The following is a 7,805-nucleotide window of genomic DNA, read 5'->3' on the forward strand; positions in this document are numbered from 1 at the left end:
GAGGAATGGTGAATTTCCGAAGGAAGTGAAGCGAGATAGAAAGCATTTAATAAAGTTAGCATCAAAATTCTTCGTCGGTGGAGATGTCATCTACAAAAGGTCATTCGACTCAACATTGCTAAGGTGTGTCGACGCTAAAGAAGTTGACCGTTTGATGAAAGAGATACATGAAGGGGAGTGTGGCCCCCATATTAATGGACACTTCTTGGTGAGAAAGATCATGCGACTTGGTTATTATTGGCTGACCATGGAGTCGGTGCATTCAGACGTACGACGGTGTCACCGGTGCAGATTTATGGAGATAGGATAAATGCCCCTCCAAATGAACTTCACCAAATGTCTCAACCCCGGCCCTTTTCAATGTGGGGAATTGACGTGATTGGGCCATTAACCCCAAAGCTTCAAATGGGCATCGATTTATCTAAGTGGCGATAGACTATTTTACCAAGTGGATCGAGGCCAATTCATATGTTAATGTTACTGCAAAAAATGTGGCAAAGTTCATTCGTCGCGACATTGTCGCTCGCTACGGGGTGCCGGAGGCGATCATTACCGACAATGGCACTAATTTGAACAACAAAGTCGTAGATGGATTGTTTAGTGAGTTTCAAATTAAGCATTTGAACTCGTCACCGTATCGTCCTCAAATGAATGGAGCAGTGGAGGCGGCGAACAAGAACATAAAGAAAATCCTATCGAAGACTGCCGAAAATTATCGTGATTGGCACGATAGACTTCCTTACACGTTAATGGCGTATCGAACTTCTATCCGCACCTCCACAGGGGCAACTCCTTTTTCACTCGTGTATGGGATGGAGGCAGTCTTACCTGTTGAAGTTGAGGTCCCTTCTCTAAGGGTCCTTTCCCAATCTATGCTCGATGAGACTGAGTGGATGCAACGAGAGGCATGGCAGTTAAACTTGATTGATGAGAAGAGATAGCAAGCTGTGTGTCATGGCCAATGCTATCAAAGACGAGTTGCAAAAGCCTTCAATCGAAGGGTGCGTCCTAGATACTTTGAAGTCAATGACTTGGTGCTGAGGAAAGTGCTTCCGATTATACCGGACCCTCGTGGAAAATTCACCCCAAACTATGAAGGGCCGTATGTCATTAAAAGATTTTGCTGGTGATGCTATGATTTTAGTTGAAATGGATGGCAGTGAATTGCCTAGACACTGCAAGCTCGGATGCAGTCAAGAAATACTTTCCATGATTGAAATCAAGGTCGAAGAGCCACTTCATGCGCAATCTGAGTCACATGGCATCATGCATAGCATCATAGATATCATACGTATATCACATACATGCATATCTATTTGTGTTTCGGAGCACCTTACCGTTCGATGAGGAAAATGGCGGAGGAAAAGTCGATTCAAAAGACCCATCAAGTCTCAGCACAAACGGTTGAATATCTCTTTTTCTTAAGTGAGAGGTAAAAAATAATAATAAATAATAAAAAACCAAAAAAAAAAACCGGGAGGCATAGCCTCATTCCCACCACCTATTTTCTGGTGCCACTATACGCGCTTCATGTCGGTAATTCTCGAAGAGGAGCTCGTAAGAATGATGTTATTCGGATAAAAGTTGAAACATTAATCATGCCAAACAAGGAGTGCTTAGGATGAAGAAAGGTAAGTCATTTCCAAACACATCCTTCAAACACTTTCAAGAGTTGAGTGAAAAATAACCTTTTCTTAGGACGAAGGATCCATTCGCATTGAGCATGAAGATCAAAATGATAAAGGTATTTCCTTCACCAATCCCAAACGCCAAGCTGACATATTGCTAGCCCTTCAGGCCAAATAGAGATGATCCTCCAAAATACCCCTGTCGAGGACAACCCGAATTGGGGCAGCATAGGAGGTTGATCGTGTTGTAAAGCAAAGGATTGGGAAAGATCCTATTACTTTCACTTGAATCAATCTTGGTGATAGCTTCAAAGGAATTCTCATTAGATCTTGACTCATCCCAAAGTGAAGAAGAGCATTTCATTCTCTACCCAAACACATATCCATTGCTTTAACCAATTTGGGCCTGATTATTCATTTTTAAACCCCGAGTGGTGATCATCTCCCTTCACTGGGGCAAGGCATGAGAATTGACCAAATACAATTGAGAGTCGCGAGAAAATGTGAAAAGCATCTCGAAAGTCATAAGAGCTCCAAGAGTTCAAAGAACAAAAAGTTCTACAAACTAGGGGGCATGAAAAAGCAGTGTGCTTGGTAAAAGCAAGGCCGATGCCCGTTAAGAAAAAAAGAAAAAGAAGAAGCCAAAAGTTGCATCTTATGTGGAAAAAAAATTATCAAGGTCCAAGTGCTTGTGCAAAAAAAAAAAAAAAAAAAATTCATCACAAGAGCAAAGGACATTAGAGAAAGGAGCAAAGCTCCCATGCACAAAAGATTAGTTCAGGGACTTTCGAGATGCATTGTATTTCAAAAGCCAAATGATTTGGAAATGTCAAGTGACCTGATCACAATGTCATGATGATCACCAACTCTTAAAAACCCTCTTGGAAATTTTAAGCCTTTCGAGCCTCTCTAAGCCAACATTACAACCCTCTTCAAAGTCTCTTCGATTGGGATGGTTTGAGTGAAAATGAGAATACCACCAAGAAGCTCCGCTTGAAGGAGTGGAAGTAATTTTATCTTGTCTCATCTTCCAAGCTCTCGACTTGTAAAGCTGTTGAAGATAGTGACAAATGTTCCTTTATTGGCCTCAAAGCAATAATTTATTTGTGTAAGCCCTAACCGAGTCTATATTGTGGTCCTTTCAAAAGACCTTTTGATCGATTAGATTGTGCTCATTGTGAATGTTTCTGGAAGCCTTCGACGTAGGTTATGTGAGATAGCTTCAGCAACCAATTATCTCCCACATGAATGGATGGGATCAAGTAGCCATTTTATTAAGAGTGCGTGAGAAACCCTTTCTGACTAAGAAGCTTTAGTTTGGCATGCTTAATGAACATTTTTCTCGAGTCGTAGCCGTTCTGATAAGAACTTGTCTCCTAGAGAATTTGATGATTAATGATATATTCATGAGCAGGATGACAATTTTGCGTCACATGAGGTTGATGAACATCGAATGTTTTCTAAAGCAATCGGACTTAGCTTGATTATTTTGTTCAGCTATTGCTGCAATTTGCCAATACATCTCTTGATGACGTCTCTAATGACATTTGCTTAAATTGAGTTTGACATGATTCATTAGTGAAGCCATGCAGTTTTCTAAGGGGTTAGCGGGTGCTTCCCTAAAAACCAAAGGTTTATGGTCAGCCTTAAACCATGTCGTCTCCAAAGGCATATGATTAACCTTAAACCATGTCATTTCCAAGATTGGTGGGTTCATCCGTAAACCATACTTGTCTGCCTCTTAATCGAAATCCGTTCGTACACGGTGAGACTATCATTCGATCGAAACCCGTTCGTACACGGTGAAACCTACCTCTCAATCGAAACCCGTTCGTACACGATGAGACTATTATACCCAATCAAAACTTCGCTTTACACGATGAGACCTTGGTCATTCCCCTTCTTCTCATGACCCGGAGAGCTTTGTATCCTGGAGTCTTCCTCACTTCTTGTGACCCGGAGAGCTTTGTATCATGGAGTCTTCCTCACTTCTTATGACCCGGAGAGCTTTGTATCCTGGAGTCTTCCTCACTTCTTATGACCCGGAGAGCTTTGTATCCTAGAGTCTTCCTCATTTCTTATGACTCGGAGAGCCTTGTATCACGGAGTCTTCATCACTTCTTATGACCGAGGAGAGCCTTGTATCTCGGAGTCTTCATCACTCTTATGACCAGGAGAGCTTTGTATCCTGAGTCTTCCTCATTTCTTATGACCCGGAGAGCCTTGTATCCACGGAGTCTTTCTCACTTCTTATGACCGAGGAGAGCATTGTATCAGACGGAGTCTTCCTCACTTCTTATGACTAGGAGAGCCTTGTATCCTGGAGTCTTCATCACTTCTTATGACCAGGAGAGCTTTGTATCTGGAGTCTTCCTCACTTCTTATGACCGGAGGAGAGCTTTGTATCCTGGAGTCTTCCTCACTTCTTATGACACGGAGAGCTTTGTATCCAGGAGTCTTCCACCTTTCTTATGACAGGAGAGCTTTTGTATCCACGGAGTCTTTCACCCTTCTTAGGACCCGGAGAGCCTTGTATCATGGAGTCTTCCTCACCTCTTATGACCCGGAGAGCTTGTATCCTGGAGTCTTCATCACTTTTTATGATTCGATGGGCTTACGCAGCCCGAAGTTTTCTTCACCTTATTGACAAGACGCATTTTCATAATTATGAGTCCTTTCGACCTAATAGGTGCATATGCACCTAGGTCTTTTATCGCCAAAAATAATTTAGGTGTCGTCTGTCTTTGATTGCAACCTCTTGAGGCTACATTCAAAGAGGGCAGCTGTTGACACCTAGTTTTTATCTTTCAAATAGTATAAAAAAATCAATCAGAATCAAAATCAAAATCAAATAAAAAATCAAAATCAAAAAAATTTAGCTATTAATTTCCTTTTAAAAAAAAAAAGTTGTGAGGTCGGGTCGGGCCGGATCCGCCTTGGCTCGACCCGACCCCTTTTTCCTTTATTTTTCTGCGTGGGCCTAAGCCCAACCCTCCCATTACTTTCTTTTTCTTTTCTTCCCCTTCGCACAACCCAACCCTCTTTTTCCCTCGGCCCGGCCCACCTCCTTGTCTTCTCCTCGGTAGCCTCTTGCACGGGGAACCGTGAAGCGAAAGTAGCTGTCCGCTTGGGTAAATGGCGAAGCCAAAAGCGAGGGCCGGGGAAGGCGGAGGGGACAGCATCATCTCGCGGCGGTCGTCGGCGGGTTGGGGGAGCCGATTCGGACGCACGCGGAGCTGATTCGCGCGCACGCGAAGAGAAACGAGGGGAGATACGCACCGGAAAAGGGAAAAACGGGAGAAAAAAGAGGAGGCAGATAGAGAGAGAACAGGGGGAACCGAGCACGAAAAAACAAAAAAGAAAAAACGAGAAGAAAGAAACCTTGGGAGGAGGAGTCGTGGTGGCAGCCCTCGCCGCGCCACCGTTACCCCTTTGCGGCCGCAGCCGGCTGCGACGCCGCCGCCGCCCTCCGGCGTTGACCCCTAGTGCCCAACGCTGCGGCTCCCGACACCAAGCGGCGAGAAGAGAACGGAGGGAGAGGCACAAACGAGCGAGAGAGAGAGGAGGAGTCCGAAGCGAGGAAGTGACTAAAAAGGAGAGGAAGGAGCTTCGGTTGTCGCCTTAGCCGTTGCCTCGGCTGCCACGCGAGCCCGCTTGACTATCCCTCGGCCAACGTCCTCAAATTGGATGCAGTACGTCCTCTTTGCGCTTTGTTTTCACGGAAACACGTGCATCCAGGGCCGGAGTTTGCGTCCAAATGGTTTGCGTGAACTCCGGCCCTGTCCCTCCTCCTATTTGGTTGCTGTATGTCTTATTATTTGTTGGTGATAGTCTCGGTTTGGGTTCGGGTCCTAACCAGCGTAAGGTGAAATCGGTGAGGGCCTCTCTAAAGGTTCCCTGGAGAGGTGGGGTGAGCCTCATGACCTCATTCAGCACGTTCCATGAATATTTCATCTTGTTGATGTCATCCCACTCCAGAAACTCCCCAGGTTTCTTTGATGCCGCAACCTCCAATTGCTCTATATTTCAAAGGAGGAAAAAAAAATTTCAAAATTTTAGGGAATTTTCTTTTTCGGCTCGAACTAAAACATGAATAGAAATATCTGAGGAAAAAGAACAAATTATTTTGCATAGTCTATGCGAAATTCAAGCTATATATCGGATTGGGCGCATGATTCCGAAGGCTATTTTTTGGAAAAGGAAGGACAATAAAAGGAAAGGAAAGGAATCGATGGGTTGAAGTACTTACCATCCAGCACCTTCTTGTAGATGTCGGGCCTCTCTCCGACATACTTCATGAAGAAGGTCATGGCAGTGGCTACGGTGCTGTAACCAGCGGTCAAAAACCCCATGATCTTGTCGGCGATCTCAGCCTCCGGCATGTGTTTCCCGGAGGGATCGCTGGCCACGATCATGTGCGACAATATGTCCTGCATCAGTGTGCCGGTCGAGATGGCGGCCTTCTTGTCTCTGATCACCGCCCTCAGCTCCTTCTAATCGCCGCCGCGGCCTTGTTGGCCTTTGAAGATCGTACCCGGGATATTGGGGGTGATCAGTGCAGACCGAGCGTTATGTCGTCGAAATAGTCCACGAGCCGCGCGATCCGCTCCGGCTCGTCGGTGCCGATGAAAAACCGGCATGCTAGGGTGAGCGTCAACGACTTGGCAAGAGGGTATACCCGGACTTCCCTTTTGCCTTCCCACTCGCTTTGCATTTGTTGTTTCGTAATGGAGTCCATCTTTCCCAAGTACCTCACTAGAGCTTCAGGCTTGAGAAACCCAGGCGAGCGGAGGACCTTCTCCTCGTGTTTGGCGGGCAGGGCCGCCTTCTTGTAGGACCGGAAGATCATTTGCATCGAGCGGGGCCGAGAGGCGGTGAAGTACCTCTCCTCGTTGGAGAAGAGGAACTTATGGCCGCTCGGACCGCAGATGACCGCGGTGTCTTCTCCAAGGATTCGGGTCTTGAAGATGTCAGGAAGTACTTCGCCATCCTATCGAAGACGAACTTGTCCGGCTTGCCGAACAGGAACTCGACAGTCTCGCCTATGATCGGCCATCCGAAGCTACCGGGCGGGAGGTTCTTGCCGCCGCGTTTGCCGTGCCTCGATGCGAAGACGACCGATGCGAGGGCGGAAGCTATAGCGACCACAGCGAGGACGATGAAGAAGGTCTCCATGGCTGCTGGTATTAGGCTCGGTGACGCTGGGGCTATGCGGGAGAAACGGAGATGAGCGAGAAAGGCCGAGGGACTCTGGTTAATATAAAGGATAAAGCGATATAATCGGTCCGAAAAGTGGAACCTCAGGACTCGGAAGTTCCTCTTGTTTAAGCCGTCATTTCACACCATAAGAGCCTACCCTCTTTGAATTGACATCTTCTTCTCCTCTTTTCCATCTCTCTCTCTCTCTCTCTCTCTCTCGGTGCCTACTTTTGTACGAGAAAATATTGGGTGGTCCAGGACCACCACGTCAGCGTGGTCTCGGACCACTCACGCGACACCATGTGTATGGAGAGGGACAAAGGACCGAAATTGGGCCCACTTCTCTGACGCTCTCTCTCCTCTCTCTTTTGTCCCCTCCCCATACACGTGGCCACATCTTCTTCTCCTCTTTCCATCTCTCTCTCTCGGTGCCTACTTTTGTACTGTATATCATCTGAGCATGCAGAGACTGGACAGTACGCTTCTGGCATTACTGAATAACAACAGCCTGCAGGCGGAACCCGAGAATATAAATAATTATGTTTAATATTATGAAAAATTTCAAATTAATATATTTTTGATAAATTTATTTTAAATTATTTTGTAAATTACAAAAATTTCTTACTCAGTATATTTATGGTAAATTTACTTGAAATTACTTTTTAAGTTATCAAAAACCTTAAACTTGTATACTTATAACATATTTATTTTTCTTTAATTTTCATTAGATTTTATTGCGAAATTATTGGATTTGATAACATATGGCAAATTCACAGAAATTCATATCAATTTGGAGTAAAATTATAATAGGTAAATCAATTCAGGATTTTTGGTAACTTAAATATTATTTTTTGATAAATTTGTCAAAAATGTATAAATTTCACCTTTTGTTATGGTATTAATCCCAATAATTAACGCTCTAATGTGTTGTTATCACTCAAGACAATCACTCAAGACAATCTGCATGTAACAAACGTC

General features: G+C 44.8%; 1 pseudogene; it reads right to left on the bottom strand.

The window, feature by feature from the left end:
- Positions 1 to 5,306: 5,306 nt before the first annotated feature.
- LOC120292559 lies at positions 5,307 to 7,013 on the bottom strand (annotated as a pseudogene).
- Between the last annotated feature and the right edge of the window lie 792 nt (positions 7,014 to 7,805).

The sequence above is a fragment of the Eucalyptus grandis genome, chromosome 4, assembly GCF_016545825.1.
Source record: "Eucalyptus grandis isolate ANBG69807.140 chromosome 4, ASM1654582v1, whole genome shotgun sequence".
NCBI lineage: Eukaryota > Viridiplantae > Streptophyta > Magnoliopsida > Myrtales > Myrtaceae > Eucalyptus > Eucalyptus grandis.